This window comes from Bos indicus x Bos taurus, chromosome 25 (assembly GCF_003369695.1).
Source record: "Bos indicus x Bos taurus breed Angus x Brahman F1 hybrid chromosome 25, Bos_hybrid_MaternalHap_v2.0, whole genome shotgun sequence".
Lineage (NCBI taxonomy): Eukaryota > Metazoa > Chordata > Mammalia > Artiodactyla > Bovidae > Bos > Bos indicus x Bos taurus.
In genome coordinates, this window is record NC_040100.1 from 23862070 (window position 1) to 23885453 (window position 23384).

A 23384-nucleotide genomic window follows, 5' to 3' on the forward strand; every position below is an offset into this window, starting at 1 on the left:
TATACACTTCCTGCCTTCTTGGAACTGTAATCTAAGATGTAGTCACTAAAACAGTAACATCTTTTCTGTACTTGTCATTTTTTGCCAGCTCCTGAGAGCCATGAATATATATGTTCCATAGGGGTAAAATGCAGAATAGTAGAAATAATTATTTATTATAATAGGGGGTCATCATAGACAATAAAAAATATTCAGTCAGAAGAACTTACTGAGGAAGGAGTTAATGAAATATTTTCTTTTTCTGTTTTTTCTGTTTTTGACCTGTAAGAAACAAGTACGAAACTTGTATTTAAGTTTAGCAAAGTATTTAAGTGACTTCTCTTACAATGAGTAGTGATGTCAGCAAACTGATGTGCAGTGAGCAACCTGCTGTGTCTTTTTCAGAGCAGTGGTGGATAATAGTGCTTCCATTTTGATTAGCCCATGCTGAGTGAATAGGAGTTAATCCTGGCTGCCTGGCAGAAGTAGATTTGTTATATAATTTATGGTACCCAGAAGCCCTTTGAGGAGGTCTTTATCATCTTATTATCCAGACAGTATCCATCTAGGCCTGAAGATTAATTTTTGTTGTTCTCATCTAGTTCCACCAGACTGATTTAACAGCAACTTGCTGTTAAATGCTGGCACTTGGTTTTTGCTTTTGACACAAAGGTATGCTAATCAAGAATGGCTGTTAGGAATCCTGTAATGTTTCAATTAGTGATTTATTGTCATTTAGAGGGTTTTGTTCCCCCCCCCCCCCCCATTAAACTGATTTAACTTCTGAAAAATGAGTCAATTCAGGGTTTCAAACATTTCTTCTTCAACTAGCCACCAGAAAAGGTTTACTAATGACTCTGTCTTGTAAATTGCTGCTGCGGTTCATTTGTGTCAGTCCCATCACTGCTGAAACAAATGCAGGAGGAGTGTCAGTTTAGTTTTCCTCTGTCTGGCACTTGGACTTCTTAACTCTATTACTGGAGATGCCTGCTGTTAAACAACCTGTACTCTTTTTTATGACTTGCTGAGAAGTCATGTGGTACTGTGATCCCTGTCCCCAACTACCAGCCTTTAAACTTACAATTTTCAATGTATTGTGTTAAAACAGACTTCTAATTCTGGATATTTTTCTTTTCAGTTTTAAACCTAAAGGTGGAAGTTCTGTTTTTAGAAAATACTCTCATAGAAAAGTCACTGGTGTTGCTACCCCAAATACTAGGCCTAAGGGTGGGAAGAGCAAGAGCTGACTGTTTCACATGGCTAAGCAGAATGTGTGGGCTCGTCTGCCAGCCAGCAGAGGTGGAAGCTGCCCTTTGCTTTCTTGGCAAGTACATCTGGCTGTGAAGGCCCTGATTAGTACTTTAGGTTTTGGCCTTTTCTTGGCAGTTATGTGAAACATAGTCTATTGTCTCCAGTGGTTCTAAAGAGATGCAGAGCCTTGATGGTCCACATCCCTTATCCTCTTTACAGGAAATGTGCTTCATCCCTCAGAATTAAAAGCCAATCTGTCATCAGGCAAATTTTTAAAAATACTACAGTGGAAAAAAATATCTTAAGTAGTGTAAAACTTAAAGTGAGTTCTTCATGTTCACTATATAATAGCATGCAAACAAGCTGCTGGCTTTTGCCCTTACATCTCTAGACACCTAGAAGTCATTCCTTTGTTTGTTGTGATAGAGAAGAAGCAGTTTGGACCAGCACCAGGAGGTTTTTCATTGCTTGGAGAACCCTTGGAGCTTCGTACAGTGCTGCACGGCTATGGCTTGAATAAACTGTCTGGACTTTCACCCTTGCTTGAAGGACAGGCAGGACTGATTTCCATTATTATGTGGATTTTTTCCAGGGGACTAAGTTGCAGGTCAAAAAGAGGTACTACAGGGTGAACATCTCCCAATTTCAGCTTCAAATTTTGGCTTTTGCTGTGTTTGAGGTGAAAATTAACTTGTAGAATAAGGAGAGATGGGACTATATACTGCTGACTGAGAAGCTGTGTTTGTATCACATTATCTGGTTAACTGATGAGGTAGGGAATAATTTGAAACAATGAGACAATTTCCTGTTTTCTCTTTGAGGGTAGTGGGGTGTTGAGAGGCAGGGTGTCCAGGGATTGGATCTTAGGAACCAGCTCTTGAGTGGTGAAATTAAGGCCTACTCTACATCCTTAGGGCTTAGGTTCCTTGACTGTTGAGTATTTGATAACAATATAGAATTGGTACAAATAGCTATCATCTATTGAGAACTAACTGTGCTACGGACAGTGCTAAGCATGTCGTACTTATCATTTATTTAATTTTGAGTTAATACATTTAAGTGCATAGACTAGTACCTTGTACAGAGTACTCAATAAATATCAGAGAGTATTATTCAATAGATATATCAAAACACTTCAATGATAAAGCTTAGGTGCCCAGGACAAAATGCTGAATAAAATAATTTCCACTCTCATGGAAATTGCTTTCTGGTAGGGGGAGTGGACAATAAATAAGTTAACAAGAATTTCAGAGAGTGGTATGTGCTAAAGAAATAAAGTAGTGTGCTGGATCAGAGGGCGATGGTACTTTAGATTGGTTGGACAAGGAATACATCTCAGCATTTGAACTGAAATCCTCTGATAGGAAGGGGCCATTTATTCTTCACAGTGACCCTTTGTCCCAATTTTCAGGTGAGAAAACAGAGATGCAGGGTGACTAAGTATGTGTGGAAAGTGAATAGAGCTGGGCTGTACAGACCCTATCATTCTGCATCCAAAGCATAGCATGTCCTTCCCAGAAGGGCAGCTGTAGGAGTTGAACTATATGCAGTTGGTTTTGAGTAAAAGAAATGGAGGTGGTTGCAGTGCAGGTAAAACCCTCAGGCAATTCAGAAAAGTTGTAATTTCATGGACCGCCCCCCAGTCCTGGGTTGCAAAATTTGAGTATGAGTGTGTGTATGTATGTACATTTTATTCTGGAATCCAAAGCTATCTTCAACTTTTCAAAGGTGATGACAAAAACAGCCTGTGCACCACTGCTTTCTTTTAGGATGTTTTTCATATTGTTTTGGAAAGTAAGGCCTACTTGCTAGGGCAGAGTCGTTTTTTGTTTGTTTGTTTGTTTTTTTCACTTTGGTGATATATTATTTACAAATCTCTGCTTCTATACAGGATAACAAGGGCACTATTTTTTAAAAAGAACGAGATAAAATGGCATCGCTGATGTGGCCAGTGGGCCCAGGCCCCACTGCTCGGTCCTGGGAAGGAGTGCCTGGTCTGGAGCCTTCTGGCCAGCAACCTGCCACTGGGTCAGGGGCTGATGCAGCCCCCTACCCTCCCACCCCATCCATCTGGTGTTGCAGCCGGCCTGGCAGAGTGAGGGCAGAGCTGACAGAAGTCTTGCTGCTGCAGATAGACGCCAGTCCCCCACGTGTCCTCAGTGAGCGGCAGTCCCGGAGGGCCCAGGCATGGCCACCGTGCTCAGAGGACCTGCTTTATGCTGGAGGTGGAAATGTCCAGGAGCTGCCCGTCCACATAGGGGTTTAGCTTGTCCTTGTCTTGGCAGAGCGTCCACACGTACAGCATTTGCAGTACCGTCTCCAGGTCGCCCTCGACCACCTTGCCTTTGGAGTTCTTGATCAGCATCACCATCTGGGCCTGGAAGGGGATGATCAGCACAGGCCCCTGCTCCATCATCGTGCCCATGGCCATATCAATGTTGTCAGTGTCCACGATACAGGAGTGCAACTGGAGGGCCAGACCTTTGGCCTGCTGGATCAGGTTGGCCAGTTGGCTGTAGATAGCTTCATAGCACCAGTCTTTGAGAATGTCAAGCTCCTGGGAAATCATGGCTTCCAGAACGTTGGGGATGATGTTGTTCTTGCCCTGCTACAGGAAGCAGTCCTTATTGATGGTGGGGTCTACACGCAGGATCTCTGAGCACCTCTGACATCTCCATCTTCGAGAACAGGCCTCCCAGCAAGCCTGTGATCTTGTCTGTCAGTACACTGGACGCCCGGATGAAGGCGTCGTCACTCTCGTCATATTTCATTTTCATCTTGAAGAACCGATTGAACACCACATTTTTGTCCCTGAAGTCCTTCTACTGCTGGTAACACTTGGAGTCCTTGTGTAGCACGACCCGCAGCGCCTCCTCGTTGCCCTCAAACATTTTCTCTTCCTTGAATTTCTCTCCGTCGAACTCCTTCCTTTTCCAGGGCCGCTCAGGCCACCGGTAGGGCCCGGTCTGTCCCAGGATGCTCTCGTCGATCTCCTTGACAGACTCCACGTCCTGGGAGAGGGCTTTGAAGGCAGTGGTCCAGCCGAGCTTCTCCCCACCTTTGGACACCAATTTGGTAGACTGCTTGGCGGTCTTGGCTGCTGTTTCCACACTCTTCTTGATATTTCTGCCAAGGTCACTTTTACTGACTTCGTCAAGACTCTCCTTGACAATGCCCATGATCTCCCCTAGCTTCTTCCTGATCACCTCGCTCGTCCGCTGGGTTTTCAGTTCAGTGGTTTTGTCTTTCCTCCTGGCTTCCTGAAACACATCTGACTCTTCCAGGTTCTTGGCCTTGTTTTGGAACTTTTTATACTTTCTTTCATTTCTTTGTTTTTGGCTAATTCCTCTTTGATTTTATTGAGCAAACCAGAGAGAAACCCTTTTCTGTTTCCAGAGGAATAGGATTTGGACAGAGTTAGCTCTCCCCTCGGCTGGGCAGCTGGTGGGTACCATGGGGTAGTGCCCCTAGATTGTGGCTGGACAGGAGATGGACTCTGCTGCCAAAATATCTCTGTGGGTAGCAGCACCAGCCTGCCCACAGTGCTGCCGCTGCCATGGTGGAAGATCCTGTGTGCTAGGGCAGAGTTTTAATAGAAAGCATTGAAAATGATCATTCAGTTCAATTGCTCAGTCTATTCAACTCTTTGCGACCCCATGGTCTACAGCATGCCACACTTGCCTGTCCTTCACCATCTCACGGAGCTTGCTCCAACTCATGTCCATTGAGTTGGTGTTGCCACCCAACCATCTCCTCCTCTGTCATCCCCTTCTCCTCCTGCCTTCAGTCTTTCCCAACATCAGGGTCTTTTCTAGTGAGTCGGCTCTTCTCATCTGGTGGCCAAAGTATTGGAGCTTCAGCTTCAGCATTACTCCTTCCAACGAATATTCAGGACTGATTTCCTTTAGAATTGACTGATTTGATCTCCTTGTAGTCCAAGGGACTCTCAAGAAGCTCCATCACTACAGTTCAAAAGCATTAATTCTTTGGCACTCAGCCTTTTATCCAACTCTCACATCCGTACATGGCAACTGGAAAAACCACAGCTTTGACTAGACAGACCTTTGTCAGCCAAGTAATGTCTGTGGTTTTTAGTATGCTGTCTAGGTTTGTCATAGCTTTTCTTCCAAGGAGCAAGTGTCTTTTAATTTTATGGCTGCAGTCACCTTTCTCAGTGATTTTGGAGCCCAAGAAAATAAAGTCTGTCACTGTTTTTGTTGTTTCCCCATCTATTTGCCATGAAGTGATGGGGCAAGACGCCAGATCTTAGTTTTCTGAATTTTGGGTTTTAAGCTAGCTTTTTCACTCTCCTCTTTCACTTTCATCAGAGGCTCTTCAGTTTGTCTTGGCTTTCTGCCATAAGGGTAGTGTCATCTACATACCTGGGGTTATTGATACTTATCCTGGCAATCTTGATTCCAGCTTGTGCTTCATCCAGCACAAGTACATCTCATGATGTACTCTGCATATATGTTAAATAAGCCTGGTGACAATATGCAACTTTGATGTACTCCTTTCCCAATTTGGAACCAGTCCATTCTTGGACTGCATACAGGTTTCTCAGGAAGTAGGTAAGGTGGTCTGTTATTCCCATCTCTTGAAGAATTTTCCATAGTTTGTTGTGATCCATAGTCAAGGACTTCAGCATAGTCAGTGAAGCAGAATTAGATGTTTTTTCTGGAATTCTCTTGCTTTTTCCATGATTCAACAGATTTTGAAAATTCGATCTCTGGGTCCTCTGCCTTTTCTAAATCCAACTTGTACATCTGGAAATTCTTGGTTCATGTACTGCTGAAGCCTCACTTGGAGAATTTTGAGCATTACCTTAGTAGCATATGGAATGAATGCAGTCATGCAGTAGTGTGAACATTCTTTGGCATTGTACTTCTTTGGAATTGGAATGAATACTGATCTTTTACAGTCCTGTAGTCACGATTGAGTTTCCCAAATTTGCTTGCATATTGAGTGCAGCACTTTCACAGCATCATCTTTTAGGATTTGAAATAGCTCAACTGGAATTCCATCACCTCCACTCACTTTGTTCATAGTGATGCTTTCTAAGGCCCCCTTGACTTCGCACTCGAGGATGTCTGGCTCTAGGTTAGTGATCACATTAGCATGGTTATCTGGGTCATGAAGATCTTTTCTGTACAGTTCTTCTGTGTATTCTTGCCACCGCTTCTTAATATCTTCTGCTTCTGTTAGGGCCATACCATTTCTGTCCTTTATTGTGTCCATTTTTGCATGAAACGTTCCCTTGGTATCTCTGGTTTTCTTGAAGAGATCTCTAGTCTTTCCCATCCTGTTGCTTTCCTCTATTTCTTTGCATTGTTCACTTTTCTCCTTTGCCTTTCTCTTCTCTTCTTTTCTCAGCTATTTGTAAGGCCTCTTCAGACAACCATTTTGCCTTTTTGCATTTCTTCTAGGGGATGGTCTTGATCACTGCCTCCTGAACAGTGTCACAAACCTTTCTGTCCATAGTTCTATGGGCAGTATGTCTATCAGATCTAATCCCTTGAATATATTTGTCACTTCCACTGTATAATCATAAGGGATTTGATTTAGGTCATACCTGAATGGCCTAGTGGTTTTCCCTACTTTCTTCAAGTCTGAATTTGGCAGTAAGGAGTTCTTGATCTGAGCCACAGTCAGCTCCTGGTCTTGTTTTTGCTGAGTGTATAGAGCTTCTCCATCTTTGGCTGCAAAAAATATAATCAATCTGATTTCGATATTGACCATCTGGTGATGTCCATGTGTAAAATTGTCTCTTGTGTTGTTGGAAGAGGGTGTTTGCCATGACTGGTGCCTTCTCTAGCAAAACTCTGTTAGCCTTTGCCCTGCTTCATTTTGTACTCCAAGAACAAACTTGCCTGTTACTCCAGGGATCTCTTGACTTCCTGCTTTTGCATTCCAGTCCCCTATATTTTTAATTTAATTATCTGCTTATCTTTCCCCTCATTAATGTACCCTTTGGTCTCATGCCATATGAGTGCACATTTGTGAAATAAGTAACTTGACCAAAAAAAAAAGGAAAAAAAGGTCCAAACACTGGGGCCTCAGGTTTCAACCTACAGGGAATATATTTCCAATAAAGACACACTAACGTGAGCATTTCCTATCACTGTCTTCAAAACCTGAATACTTTCTAAATAGACTTTTTAGTACTTGACACCAAAGAGAAATTGTTTCCGTAATAGTAATTGAAACCAAGAGAGTAGCAAAGTTCTGGTCAGGTCTGGTCTTTCAGTTTCATAGGATGTGGTTTAGATCCAGTAGCCTATGTTAGTCAGAAGATTGATCATATTATTGCATAGGGGAAGACTTACAGGAGTTTTTACTTTGCAGTCATTCACGTGGTGTCTGAGTGCTGGGAGGAGGTTCTTCCTTGGAAACGTGAAGATGACACAAGCATACACAGTAGGATAAAGCAGCTGAAAGTGCTCTGTGGTACTTTTGTTTGAAGGATGCTTAAGATGGTAAGAATTACAAGAAAGATTCTTTTTCTCTTAGTCATATCATCTTTCAAATAGCATCCTCATGGTCCACCCAGTTGTCATGAGATTTTACAATTTGCTCAAGTTTGGGATCATTGGTCCTAGTGTTCAGCTAAGAAGTCTCTTGATATATTTGGTTGAAACTGTGGCCTGCTAAGTTGGTCTCTGACCATGGTATCAGGTCTTCTGTTTCTTTGCTCTGTAAGTAGATCTGAGTGACATAGTTGGTCTTGGTCGGGACTGTTTCTGTTGTGACAGGAAAACTGACATCTGGCTTATGCTAAAGGAGAATTAACTGGCTCATACAACTGTGAGGTTCAGGCTTTGATCTGACTTTAGGTACAGTTGGATTCTGTACTCAAATAATGCCTTTAAAAAACTGATTTTGTCTCTTGGCACTGGTTTTATTCTTCTGTCTTACACACATTTAAATTGAGACCCATCTGATAAGAAGAGATAGTTTAACCCTCACAGTGACCCTTGGATAGGCATTATTATTTTCTTTGGTGCTCTTTCTTCCTGATAAGAAGACCAAAGCAGCTCCAACCTTCCTTGCTTTTAGTGCTAAGATTCACTTTGTCTGACTTAGGTCTCCTGCATATTCCTGACCCAGTTGTTGAAAGCCAAGGGCATATGGAGACTTTGGTGGGCTTGAGTCACATAGTTCATTATGTGAACTTACCCAACATGAATGACTAAGAGTGAGGGAGTTGGATCTTTCTAGTGAAGAAAATGAGTGACCAACTGATGAAGAACCTGGATGCTGGGGGAGCAGATGAGTCTCTGCTGCAAGCCTTTGATCCAGTCTGAAGCTAAAAGGCCATATATTAAGTCTGTGGTCTGAATCCAGACTATTAACCATTTTAAGTACACCATAGTTCCATTTGAATGAAATTCTTGCTCCCTGGACATGTGATTCACTCAGGTTCAACTGCATGGGTTGAACCTGAATATATAGGTCAGGCCCTTCTACCCCCAATGCTAAACTTAGGATAGTTCTGTTCAGTTCAGTTCAGTCGCTCAGTTGTGTCTGACTCTTGGCGACCCTGTGAATTGCAGCACCCCAGGTCTCCCTGTCCATCACCAACTCCCGGAGTCCACCCAAACCCATGTCCATCAAGTCTGTGATGCCATCCAGCCATCTCATCCTCTGTCGTCCCCTTCTCCTCCTGCCCCCAATCCTTCCCAGCATTAGGGTCTTTTCCAGTGAGTCAACTCTTTGCATGAGGTGGCCAAAGTTTTGGAGTTTCAACGTATGATAAGGGGACTATTATTCATTAGATCTATTACTATCTTTAGACTGTTATTCATTAGATGGTCTTTATCTTTTTTGTGTGTGTATGGGACATGGGGAAAGGTTCATTTTCTTTTGAAAGAATAAATCTGGAATTTAGATACTATTGAAACATGATTAATCTCTTTCTGTCCCCTGCTCTGCACGCCACCCCCATCATTTAACAGTACTGTCTTGAAATCCTTGGAGCTAAAATTGTTGGATTTGTCAATCTTTTGATGCAATTTATAATGAAGTAAATGGTCTCTCATGTTTTCCATCCTCCTCTGGCAGTTTGATATTTTTCCTAAAATATAATGTCTAAAAGTACTTTTTAAAAGTAAGGAGTTGGGTTTTGTTTTTTTTTTTAAGAAATTGAATTAGTTGACATATTACCAGGTGATGTTGGGAGAAATACACACTCCTAGTACAGTCCCATTGTATAAGCTGACACTACTTTTTTTGAATTCAGATTGATTTTATGTGGTGACTCAGCTGATAAAGACCCTTTCTACAGTACCAGAGAACCAGGTTCAATCCCTGGGTCAGGAAGATCCCCTGGAGAAGGGCATGGCAACCCACTCCAGTATTCTTGCCTGGAGAACTCCGTGGACAGAGGCACTTGGGCTGTAGTCCATGGGGTTGCAAAGAGGCAGATACTGAGTGACTAATACTTTCACTTTTCATACACACACACATACACTTATAATATGTTTTTGCATAGTCTTTGATCTGTTGTTCCACTTCTGGGAGTTTATTCTCAGGAGCTGAATTTTAGCTGCATATTCTGTTTATTATCCCAATATTGTTTATAATAGTGAACTGTTGGAAGCAAACTCAATGTCCCACCATTAGAGTTTAAACTGTCAAACTGTCAATGAAAGACATATCTGGCAATTAAATATGTTTTAACAGAGAGTCAACCTTTCTGCAACCCTTCTGTAGTGTAGCACCAAATTTTTGTTTGACAGATTGAAGTCATAGGCAATAAATAGTTTATGGGTTATGTGAAATAGCTGGTGTGTCAGTGGTAATACTGCCACAGTCTTGGTAGTACGGCCATTAATTTTCAGCTCTTTTAAAGCATTTGATGAGGGAAGATTTATATGAAAAAGTGTTTTCAAAACAGTTTGCAAAATAGAATGTACATTATGACTCAGTTTTGTTTAAAGGTTGGATATGTGTACTGTTAACATGCATTTATTTATTTATGTGTGCCACCTATATGCTTATATAGACCACTGAAAGGATATATTCCAAAATACTAATTTAGGTGAAGGGATTGTGTCGGTAAGTTGTGTTCAACTCTTTTGGGACCCCCATGAACTGTAGCCTCCCAGGCTTCTCTGTCCATGGGATTTCCCAGGCAAGAATACTGGAGTGGGTTGCCATTTCTTTTTCCAGGAGATCTTCCCAAGATGGGTCGAACCAGAATCTCTTACATTGGCAGGAGGATTCTTTACCACTGAGCCACCTGGGAAGCGGCAGATGGTGGGGTACTAGGGGACTTTTTCTCTTTATGGTACTCCATATTTTCTAAACTTTACAGAATAACTGTGTAATGGTTTTGAATTTTGCAGTGGGAAATAAAGCCTTAGTGGTCTTACTTCTCTAACCAGCTTACTGATGTAATTGAAAAAAGATATTCTTTTATTATACAGATCTTTTTTCTGTCCCTCTTCCTTTTCTTATCTACTAAGCTTTAGCAATCAGCTTCCATCATGGATCTCTGGGGCAAAATGATAAATGTGGCCTTAATGAATTTGGATTTTTTTTTTTAAGAATTAGCAAACATTTAAATGTTAGCAAACATCACATTTGTTACCATGTGATGAACATGAGAGCTGTTTAGAAGAAATGTGGCTTTAGAAACTACATCTGTACATGTGTGGTCATTCAGGTGCCCCTCTAAGAAGATAGTTGCATGCAGTCATTTATCATCTTTATATTGGATTCCTTTCTCATCTTTTGACTCGTTTCATAGTTTCCTTTCTTGCCTTTCTTAGATACAAAGACCATATCTCAACTCCAGTTAACTATTTTTCGTCAGTAACTACTGAATTCTATAGGTGACTGAAAAGTGAACAGTTGATGTGGTGATTGGGTGTTTGAGGAATGATTATCTAGTAAATGTAAATAATCTGGTAGATGTCTGGGATAGCTCATACCATATGCTAATTGGAAGCAGGCAGTTGGTGCCTAACCAGTGGTTTTACTTTCAGTTTGACCTAATGAGGCCTGTATTCTGAGGATGAGCTGCAAGCTAAAACCAGAGTTAAAGAGTATAGCGGTCAGGCTATTTTTATCATGGTACCATGGAGCAACATCAGGTCAAGAAGCAACAGTTAGAACTGGACATGGAACAACAGGCTGGTTCCAAATTGGGAAAGGAGTATGTCAAGGCTACATATTTTCACCCTGCTTATTAACTTATATGCAGAGTACATCATGTGAAATGGGGGGCTGGATGAAGCACAAGCTGGAATCAAGACTGCCAGGAGAAATTTCAATAACCTCAGATATGCAGATGACACCACCCTTATGGCAGAAAGCGAAAAAGAACTAAGAGCCTCTGATGAAAGTGAAAGAGGAGAGTGAAAAAGTTGGCTTAAAGCTCAACATTCAGAACACTAAGATCATGGCATCCGGTCCCATCATTTCATGGCAAATAGATGGGGAAACAATGGAAACAGTGACAGACTTTATTTCTTTGAGCTCCAAAATCACTGCAGATGGTAACTGCAGCCATGAAATTAAAAGATGCTTGCTCCTTGGAAGGAAAGCTATGATCAACCTAGACAGCATATTAAAAAGACAAACATTACTTTGTCAACAAAGGTCTGTCTAGTCAAAGCTATAGTTTTTCCAGTAGTTGTGTATGGATGTGAGAGTTGTACTGTAAGGAAAGCTGAAGAATTGATGCTTTTGAACTGTGGTGTTGGAGAAGACTCTTGAGAGTCTCTTGGACTGCAAGGAGATCCAACCTGTCTATCCTAAAGGAAGTCAGTCCCGAATATTCATTGGAAGGACTGATGCTGAAGCTGAAACTCCAATACTTTGGCCACCTGATGTGAAGAACTGACTCATTAGAAAAGACCCTGATGCCGGGAAAGATTGAAGGTGGGAGGAGAAGAAAATGACAAAGGATGCGATGGTTGTATGGCATCACTGACTCGATGGACATGAGTTTGAGTAAGCTCCGGGTGTCGGTGATGGACAGGGATGTCTGGAGTGCTGTAGTCCATGGGGCCACAAAGTCCATGGGGCCACTACTGAGCGACTGAACTGAACTGATGGAACATAAACCCAAGACGGCCCTCTGTTTGTAAACAGTAAATTTAGCTAATGAAAAAGCTGGTGCAGAAACACAGAGAGTAACCAGCTTAGAAATCTGATGCCCCTTATGATGTCCACTTTGCACATGAGTGTACAGTCAGACTTGTCCAGATCAATAGTGACAGCAAAAATATTCCAAGTGTGGGTCACTAAAATAATTCAGCTCTTTTTTGGTTATTTTGAGTCATGTGGGATTAAATATGTAGCAGCTCTGGAACCCAGAGACCAAAAATGCTTGATTCTTTGGTATTTGGGAACTTTATAATATGTATGTATTGACTTTGTTGAATTTGGCAAGTAGTATTTGTTCTGGCCAGCCCACAGTGGCCTCAGTCCTCAGACCTCAGTTGCATATATATTCTCAATATATTTGAAGTATGCAAGGTAAGGAACATAAGAATCCTTCAAAAAGAAGGAGAAATTATTTTGTACAAAGCTAACTGGTCTTAGTCCTGTGACCTAAGATTATTTTACAGAAATATAACCAATTGGTTTATTTTCTTTTTAAAAAAATTTATCTTCCCTTCCTTCCTCCCTGTTTTCCCCCATCCTCCTCTTCTTTTTGTAGTTTTGAGATTGGTGGATTTAGAAAGTCATGTGTTCCTACCCATCCCTAACTGGAACTGCTGTCTTAGCTTGCTGCTTGCAGTACATTTTAGGACAAAAAGTCTTAAAAGCATGAAAATAGCAGACACGCCTCATTTGCTTTGGCAGAGGGAACAGCTTTTTCTCCCAAGTAGCTCTAGGTAAAACCTAATCTCCAAAGGTGATCTTGTAAGTTCCAAATGACAGAAAGCAGAAGACCTTGGATTTTAAAGTACTCCCTCCAGTCTTTCCTCCTTGTTTGTTATTTTTGCAAGTTTACTTTCTAAGAGGTAGTTTAGAAATGGATACTACCCATTTCCCGACTGTTTCTCAGGTCATTCAGCATCTACATCTGCCAGTTGGCATCAAGAGACTCTTGTGGTCTTGCTTTGAGACTCCTCAGGGGCATGGCTTTTGCCACTATAGCTGCTTCAGCCCCTGGCAGCTGGGTGTCTGGCATATATGGTAAGAAGTAAAAACATGTGCCCAATTAGCTATACAAATGGTTTGGATGAAAGTTGGAAAGATGGGTTTCTTACTGCTGTAATATGTAAAAGCACTAACGTTTGCTAGTGGCGTCTTGCTTCTGAATAGACTCTGGTGCTGGTGCTAAGTTGCTTCACTCGTATCGGACTCTGTGCGACACCAGAGACAGCAGCCCACCAGGCTCCCCCGTCCTTGGGATTCTCCAGGCAAGAACACTGGAGTGGGTTGCCATTTCCTTCTCCAATGCGTGAAAGTGAAAAGTGAAAGTGAAGCCGCTCAGTAAGCATCAGACTCTTCATGACCCCATGGACTGCAGCCCACCAGGCTCCTCTGTCCATGGGATTTTCCAGGCAAGAGTACTGGAGTGGGTTGCCATAGACTCTAGGTGGGAACAAATGGGAGAGGTGGACTGGATCATTTCCTTCTTTCAAAGAAGTCATCAGAGTAGACCTCAGGTGCCTTGCTGACATTGGCTTTTGGTACCAGCATTTGCCTCCTCATTTTTTTTTAAGCTCCCAACCAGGTACAACAATGAGCCAGCTTGCTCTATTTTCCGTATCACCTGTGCTTATTCTTAGTCTTGTGTTTGACTCTTTGTGACCCCTTAGACTAGCTTGCCAGGCTCCTCTACCCATGGAATTTTCCAGACAAGAATGCTGGAGTGGGGTGCCATTTCCTATTCTAGGGGATCTTCCACACTCAGGGGTTGAACCCATGTCTCTTGCATCTCCTGCATTGGCAGGCGGTTTCTTTACCACTAATGCCACCTGGGAAGCCCATATGTTATATGTCAGGGCCTTTGTCTTAGCCTGCAGAGATCACACTAAGATGATTAAGAGAGGGAAGGGTGCAAAAACAGTGTCACCTTTCACCTCTTGTTCAGATTGGAATAGACTGACTTTCCCATTTTCCTTTGGTTCTAGTAGGCTTGGGCAAGAAGTATGAAAGCTGTTCACTGAGGAGGCGAAAGCCCTGTCCTCAGAAGGCTTGCAAATTTAGAACTTCAGCCTCTTTGCATGTCAAAAAATAAAGGTTGTCCCAGAATGTTAGACTTCAAAGGATTTTAATGTTGGGAACATGGAAACTCAGAGAGGTTAAGAGACTTGTTCAAGGGCATACATCACTTAGGGATATCCCAGACCATAACTGAAGGCTTCCTGAGACTTTACTCTGATCCTACTGACTCAGTACCTCTGGAATACAATCACGTATTGATAATGTATTTTTTCTTCTTGGGCCATCATCGTCTCCTTAGGGGAAGAGTATATCCTGGCATGTGTGTATGCTCTGGAGAAGGCAATGGCACCCCACTCCAGTACTCTTGCTTGGAAAATCCCATGGATGGAGGAGCCTGGTAGGCTGCAGTCCATGGGGTCGCTAAGAGTAGGACCCGACTGAGCGACTTCACTTTCACCTTTCACTTTCATGCATTGGAGAAGGAAATGGCAACCCACTCCAGTGTTCTTGCCTGGAGAATCCCAGGGATGGCGGAGCCTGGTGGGCTGCCATCTAAGGGGTCACACAGAGTCGGACACGAGTGAAGCGACTTAGCAGCAGCAGTGTGTATGTTCAGTTGCTCAGTTGTGTCTGACTCTTTGCGACCATGAACTGTAGCCTGCCAGTCTCTTCTGTTCATGAAATTTTCCAGGCAAGCATACTCGAGTGGATTGCCATTTCTTACTCCAGGGGATCTTCTCGACCCAGGTACTGAACCTGTGTCTTGTGTCTGCTGCATTGGCAGGCAGATTCTTTACCACTGTGCCACCTGGAACAGCATAGCGAAGAACATTAAGTAGTGAGACCAGTGATGTAATATGATGAATTTAGAATCAGACTCCTGGCTTTGAATCCCTTACCTTTATAGATTGGCTGTGTGACCTCAGGCCAAATCCCTTAAACTTTGTTCAGTTTATCCCCCTGTAAAGTGAAGATTATATTTTCTTGCTCATAGAGTTATAGTTGGTTAAAAGTGATAATTCATGTCAGTCTCCTCATTACATGCAATGGACTTAAAAGATTATTGCTATTAATAAACATTTTAAAATCCTCTCTCAACCTGGACCAACCAGATTGACCGTTTGCCTCTTTCCTTTCCACTTTATGCTCCCAGTCACCGAAGGACCAGAACAAGACTCATCATCTCTGTGAAACTGAGTAGATTTTGGAGGCTGACAAACTGATTTTATTTCCTAGTCCCATTGCTTAGTGGTTAAGAAACCTCAGGTTCCTAATCTGTAAGACCCCTGACACCGTAGGTTGTTGTGAAGTTTGAAGATGATGATGTATATGAAGCATATAACAAATACCAATTCATCTTCATCAGTCCCTCCACCTTCCTTTCCATAACACTGGTTCATACTCCTCTCTCCTTTCCTGTCTCCATTCGTCTTTGTGTGATTTAGCCCTTCATGGTCTTTCTGTCCATAAGGGGTGATTCTGTTTCAAAGGCAGACTGTAAGTCCTAGAAAATAAGGACTTGCCTGATTGTCACTTCATGGAGCTGCCTAAGAATTAGAACGGAGAAGGCAATGGCACCCCACTCCAGTACTCTTGCTTAGAAAATCCCATGGATGGAGGAGCCTGTTAGGCTGCAATCCATGGGGTCGCTAAGAGTCAGACACGACTGAGCAACTTCACTTTCACTTTTCACTTTCATGCATTGGAGAAGGAAATGGCAGCTCACTCCAGTGTTCTTGCCTGGAGAATTCCAGGGACAGGGGAGCCTGGTGGGCTAACGTCTATGGGGTCGCACAGAGTCGGACACTACTGAAGTGACTTAGCATAGCAAGAATTAGAAACACTTTCCTGATCTCCCTTCTCTGGCTGTCTGGAGCCAGAGCATTCACTGGGACCATGATCTCTGGGACTGCCCTTAGCCCAGCAGTGCCAGCTCCAGACCTGGGGCCAAGCAAGCAACCAAGCCCATCCCCAGGAATAGCAGCTGGGTCTGCTACAGGAGAGGAGGGAGGCTGGAAGCTGATGCAGAGAAGGAGGGAGAGAGAAAGGCAGAAGCAGTTAGAGCTGAGATTGGAGGAGAAAAGCTGGAGGCTTATCTTGGTCCAACATAAACTAAGCAGTTACTGGCTTTGATCTTTCAAGTAACCCCCCAAAGCTATGCCTAGAAATACGTTTCCTGGTTTGTAGCTTTTTTTCTCCCTTTATTCTTCTTCGTGCCTTTCCTTTCTTCCCACCCCTTCTTGTCTGTCACTCCATTTCACTCGTGTATGCCACTTTAGCTGAAACAGGAGACCAGAGTCACTTACTGCAAGAACAGGAGAGCTACTGTAGGCATTTGGGGCATCAGCATTCCTGAACTGCCCCAGGAGACCTGGCCTGGCTGCTGATAAGAGCACTTTTCTAGGAAAAGAGGAGCTTGATCCTCTCACCAACTTTCTGATAATAACAATTACAATAAAGGCTAACACTTACCGAATACTTTTTATGAGCCCGGTATTAGGGCAGAGCATTTTACATGGGATATCTCTTTTCCTCTATCCACCAGTCCATGAGGTACAGCTGTCCCATTTTAAAGTTATATGCTGATGGTCACAAACTTGGTGGATCGCCATGATTCAGATACAGGTTCCTCTGCTTGTGGAGCTCATCCTGTTAATTACTCTGCTCCAGTTTCTCCTTTTCTAGATAGCTGCTTGACCTCTGTGTACTTAAATTTATTTTCCTATGAAATGGCAGTAATTACTTCCTAGAGTTACACTTCAGTGTAGCTCTTACAATGTACTGACAATGAAAAGTGGGATTAATTAATGATGATATTCTGTTAGTAATGAAATTTGGTTCTGGGGAGCCCAGATTGTGCTGAGGCTATCCATTTCAGAGGGATAGCAGGAGGACCACTGGGAAGGTAGTTCCATTAAATGAGTGTAAATCAGTACCAAGTTAGAAATCCTGGTTTTCTCCAGATCTACACACCTGGAACCTAGTGGAAAGGGAGTGAAGTTTGGAACTGACTGGAAGATTGCCCCAGATTAGGGAAAGAATTTACTTCATTTCAGTCACTCAAGAGCACTTGACTCTTTGTGACCCCATGGACTGCAGCATGCCAGGCTTCTCTGTCCCTCACCGACTGCCAGATCTTGCTCAAATTCATGTCCATCTAATCAATGACTTCATCCAACCATCTCATCCTCTGTTGTCCCCTTCTCCTCCTGCCTTCAATCTTTCCCAACAAAAAGGTCTTTTCCAGTAAGTCAGTTCTTTGCATAAGGTGGCCAAAGTACTGGAGCTTCAGCTTGAGCATTACTCCTTCCAATGAATATTCAGGAATGATTTCCTTTAGGATTGACCGGTTTGATCTTCTTGTAGTCCAAGGGACTCTCAAGAGTCTTCTCCCAACACCACTGTTCAAAAGCATCAGTTCTTCGGCACTCAGCTTTCTTTATGGTCCACCTCTCACATTCATACGTGACTACTGGAGAAACCATAGCTTTGACTAGACAGACGTTTGTTGACAAAGTAATGTCTGTGCTTTTTAATATGCTGTCTAGGTTGATCATAGCTTTCCTTCCAAGGATCAAGTGTCTTTTAATTTCATGGCTGCAGTCACCATCCACAGTGACTTTTGGAACCCAAGAAAATAAAGTCTGTCACTATTTCCATTGTTTCCCCATCTATTTCCCATGAAGTGATGGGACCAGATGCCATGATCTTAGTTTTTTGAATATTGAGTTTTAAACGAGCTTTTTCACTCTCTTCTTTCACTTTCATCAAGAGGATCTTCAGTTCCTCTTCACTTTATGCCATAAGGGTGATGTCATCTGCATATCTGAGGTTATTGATATTTCTCCTGGCAATCTTGATTCCAGCTTGTGCTTCTTCCAGCCCTGCATTTCTCATGACGTTCTCTGCATATAAGTTAAATGAGCAGGATGACAATATACAGCATTGATGTACTCCTTTCCCAATTTGGAACCAGTCTGTTGTTCCATGTCCAGTTCTAACTGTTGCTTCCTGACCTGCATACAGATTTCTCAGGAGGCAAGTAAGGTGGTCTGGTATTCCCATCTCTTTCAGAATTTTCCACAGGTTGTTGTGATGCACACAGTCAAAGGGTTTGGTGTAGTCAATAAAGCACAAGTAGATGTTTTTCTGGAACTCTCTTGCTTTTTTGATGACCCAACGGACATTGGCAATTTGATGTCTGGTTCCTCTGCATTTTCTAAATCCAGGTTGAACATCTGGAACTTCACAGTTCACATACTGTTGAAGCCTAGCTTAGAGAATTTTGAGTATTACTTTGCTGGTGTGTTAGATGAGTACAATTGTGCAGTAGTTTGAACATTCTTTGGGACTGGAATGAAAACTGACCTTTTCTAGTTCTGTGGCCACTGCTGAGTTTTCCAAATGTGCTGGCATATTGAGTGCAGCACTTTGACAGCATCATCTTTTAGGACTTGAAATAGCTCAGCTGCAACTCCACCACCTCCACTCGCTTTGTTCATAGTGATGCTTCCTAAGGCTCACTTGACTTCACATTCCAGGATGTCTGGCTCTAGGTGAGTGATCACATCATCGTGGTTATCTGGGTCATTAAGATCTTTTTTGTATAGTTCTTCTGTGTATTCTTGCCACTTTTTTTTTTTTAGTATCTTCTGCCTCTGTTAGGTCCATACTATTCTGTCCTTTATTGTGCCCATCTTTGCATGAAATGTTCCCTTGGTATCTCTAATTTTCTTGAAGAGATTTCTAGTCTTTCCCATTTTATTGTTTTCCTTTATTTGTTTGCATTGATCACTGAGGAAGGCTTTCTTATCTCTCCTTGCTATTCTTTGGAACTCTGTATTCAGATGGGTATCTCTTTCCTTTTCTCCTTTGCCTTTCACTTCTCTTCTTTTCTCAGCTATTTGTAAGGCCTCCTCAGACAGCCATTTTGCCTTTTTACATTTCTTTTTCTTGGGGATGATCTTGATTCCTGTCTCCTGTAATATGTCACGAACCTCCGTCCATAGTTCATCAGGCACTCTTATCAGATCTAGTGCCTTAAATCTATTTCTCACTTCCACTGTATTTGATAAGGGATTTGATTTAGGTCATACCTGAATGGTCTGTCAGAATGTGGTCCACTGGAGAAGGGAATGGCAAACCACTTCCGTTTTCTTGCCTTGAGAACCCCATGAACAGTATGAAAAGGCAAAATGATAGGGCACTGAAAGAGGAACTCCCCAGGTCGGTAGGTGCCCAATATGCTACTGAAGATCAGTGGAGAAATAGCTCCAGAAAGAATGAAGGGATGGAGCCAAAACAAAAACAATACCCAGTTATGGATGTGACTGGTGATAGAAGCAAGGTCCAATGCTGTAAAGAGCAATATTGCATAGGAACCTGGAATGTCAAGTCCATGAATCAAGGCAAATTGGAAGTGGTCAAACAAGAGATGGCAAGAGTGAACATCGACATTCTAGAAATCAGCGAACTAAAATGGACTGGAATGGGTGAATTTAACTCAGATGACCATTATATCTACTACTGCAGGCAGGAATCCCTCAGAAGAAATGGAGTAGCCATCATGGTCAACAAAAGAGTTCAAAATGCAGTCCTTGGATGCAATCTCAAAAACGACAGAATAATCTTTTTTCGTTTCCAAGGCAAACCATTTAATATCACAGTAATCCAAGTCTATGCCACAACCAATAACGCTGAAGAAGCTGGAGTTGAACGGTTCTATGAAGACCTAGAAGACCTTTTAGAACTAACACCCCAAAAAGATGTCCTTTTCATTATAGGGGGCTGGAATGCAAAAGTAGGAAGTCAAGAAGCACCTGGAGTAACAGGCAGATTTGGCCTTGGAATACGGAATGAAGCAGGGCAAAGACTAATAGAGTTTTGCCAAGAAAATGCACTGGTCATAGCAAACACACTCTTCCAACAACACAAGAGAAAACTCTACACATGGACATGACCAGCTCGTCAACACCGAAATCAGAATGATTATATTCTTTGCAGCCAAAGATTGAGAAGCTCTATACAGTCAACAAAAACAAGACCAGGAGCTGACTGTGGCTCAGATCATGAACTCCTTATTGCCAAATTCAGACTGAAATTGAAGAAAGTAGGGAAAACCACTAGACCATTCAGGTATGACCTAAATCAAATCCCTTATGATTATACAGTGGAAGTGAGAAATAGATTTAAGGGCCTAGATCTGATAGATAAAGTGCCTGATGAACTATGGACGGAGGTTGGTGACATTGTACAGGAGACAGGGATCAAGACCATCCCCATGGAAAAGAAATGCAAAAAAGCAAAATGGCTGTCTGGGGAGACCTTACAAATAGCTGTGAAGAGAAGTGAAAAAGCAAAGGAGAAAAGGAAAGATATAAGCATCTGAATACAGAGTTACAGAGAATAGCAAGAAGAGATAAGAAAGCCTTCCTCAGTGATCAATGCAAAGACATAGAGGAAAACAACAAAATGGGAAAGACTAGAGATCTCTTCAAGAAAATTAGAGATACCAAGGGAACATTTCATGCAAAGATGGGCTCGATACAGGACACGAAATGGTATGGACCTAACAGAAGCAGAAGATATTAAGAAGAGGTGGCAAGAATACACAGAAGAACTATACAAAAAAGATCTTCATGACCCAGATAATCACGATGGTGTTATCACTCATCTAGAGCCAGACATCCTGGAATGTGAAGTCAAGTGTGCCTGAGAAAGCATCACTATGAACAAAGCTAGTGGAGGTGATGGAATTCCAGTTGAGCTATTTCAAATCCTGAAAGCTGATGCTGTGAAAGTGCTGTACTCAATATGCCAGCAAATTTGGAAAACTCAGCAGTGACCACAGGACTGGAAAAGGTCAGTTTCCATTCCAATCCCAAAGAAAGGCAATGCCAAAGAATGCTCAAACTACTGCACAATTGCACTCATGTCACATGCTAGTAAAGTAATGCTCAAAATTCTGCAAGCAAGGCTTCAGCAATATGTGAACTGTGAACTTCCAGATGTTCAAGCTGGTTTTAGAAAAGGCAGAGGAACCAGGTACCAAATTGCCAACATCCGCTGGATCATGGAAAAAGGAAGAGAGTTCCAGAAAAACATCTATTTCTGCTTTATTGACTATGCCAAAGCCTTTGACTGTGTGGATCACAATAAACTGGAAAATTCTGAAAGAGATAGGCATGCCAGACCACCTGACCTGCCTCTTGAGAAATGTGTATGCAGGTCAGGAAGCAACAGTTAGAACTGGACATGGAACAACAGCCTCGTTCCAAATAGGAAATGGAGTACGTCAAGGCTGTATATTGTCACCCTGCTTATTTAACTTATATGCAGAGTACATCGTGAGAAACGCTGGGCTAGATAAAGCACAAGCTGGAATCAAGATTGCCTGGAGAAATATCAGTAACCTCAGATATGCAGATGACACCACCCTTATGGCAGAAAGTGAAGAGGAACTAAAGAGCCTCTTGATGAAAGTGAAAGAGGAGAGTGAAAAAGTTGGCTTAAAGCTCAACATTCAGAAAACGAAGATCATGGCATCCAGTCCCATCACTTCATGGGAAATAGATGGGTAAACAATGTCAGACTTTATTTTTTTGGGTTCCAAAATCACTGCAGATGGTGATTGCAGCCATGAAATTAAAAGACGCTTGCTCCTTGGAAGAAAAATTATGACCAACCTAGATAGCATATTCAAAAGCAGAGACATTACTTTGCTAACAAAGGTCTGTCTAGTCAAGGCTATGGTTTTTCCTGTGGTCATGTATGGATGTGAGAGTTGGACTGTGAAGAAAGCTGAGCGCCGAAGAATTGATGCTTTTGAACTGTGGTGTTGGAGAAGACTCATGAGAGTCCCTTGGACTGCAAGGAGATCCAAACAGTCCATTCTGAAGGAGATCAACCCTGGGATTTCTTTGGAAGGAATGATACTAAAGCTGAAACTCCCAGTACTTTGGCCACCTCATGTGAAGAGTTGACTCATTGGAAAAGACTCTGATGCTGGGAGGGTTTGGGGGCAGGAGGAGAAGGGGATGACAGAGGATGAGATGGTTAGATGGCATCACTGATTTGATGGACCTGAGTCTGAGTGAACTCCGGGAGTTGGTGATGGACAGGGAGGCCTGGCGTGCTGCGATTCATGGGGTCGCAAAGAGTCAGACATGACTGAGCGATTGAACTGAACTGAATGGTCTAGTGGTTTTCCCCACTTTCTTCAATTTCAGTCTGAATTTGGCAATAAGGAGTTCATGATCTAAGCCACAGTCAGCTCCCGGTCTTGTTTTTGCTCAGTGTATAGTGCTCTCCATCTTCGCCTGCAAAGAATATAATCAGTCTGATTTTGGTATTGACCATATGGTCAATGAGTAGAGTCACCTCTTGTGTTGTTGGAAGAAAGTGTTTGCTAAGAACAATGCATTCTCCTGGCAAAACTCTTATCAGCCTTTGCCCTGGTTCGTTTTGTACTCCAAGACCAAACTTGCTTCTTTCTCCAGGGAAATCCTGACTTCCTACTTTTTCATTCCAGTCTCCTATGATGAAAAGGACATCTTTTTCTGGTGTTAGTTCTAGAAGTTCTTGTAAGTCATCATAGAACTGTTTAACTTTAGCTTCTTCGGCATTAGTGGTTGGGGAATAGACTTGGATTACTATGATATTGAATGGTTTGCCTTGGAAACGAACCGAGGTCATTCTGTTTTTGAGATTGGACCCAAGTACTGCCTTTCGGACTCTCTTGTTGACTGTGAGGGCTACTCCATTTCTTCTAAGGGATTTTTGCCCACAGTAGTAGATATAATGGTCATTTGAATTAAATTTGCCCATTCCTGTCCATTTTAATTCACTGATTACTGAAATGTCGATGTTCAAACCCTTGCCATCTCCTGTTTGACCACTTCCAATTTACCTTGATTCATGGACCTAACATTCCAGGTTCCTATGCATTACTGTTCTTTACAGCATCGGACTTGACTTCTATCACCAGTCACATCCACAGCTGGATACTGTTTTCACTTTGGCTT

General features: G+C 42.4%; 1 protein-coding gene and 1 pseudogene across 6 annotated transcripts in view; one reads left to right on the forward strand and one right to left on the reverse strand.

Annotated features, from left to right (window-relative positions):
- Nucleotides 1-23384, forward strand: part of DCUN1D3 (defective in cullin neddylation 1 domain containing 3) — a 59394-nt gene that overhangs the window by 20245 nt on the left and 15765 nt on the right. Inside the window, exon 2 of one of the 6 annotated variants that reach the window (XM_027528077.1) lies at nt 7576-7706. The exons of the other annotated variants lie outside the window; for them this stretch is intronic. The gene's annotated coding sequence lies outside the window, so the exon portion shown is untranslated. The remainder of the gene's footprint in view (nt 1-7575; nt 7707-23384) is intronic. 6 annotated transcript variants of the gene reach the window in all.
- On the reverse strand, nt 123-4914 carry LOC113883912 (annotated as a pseudogene).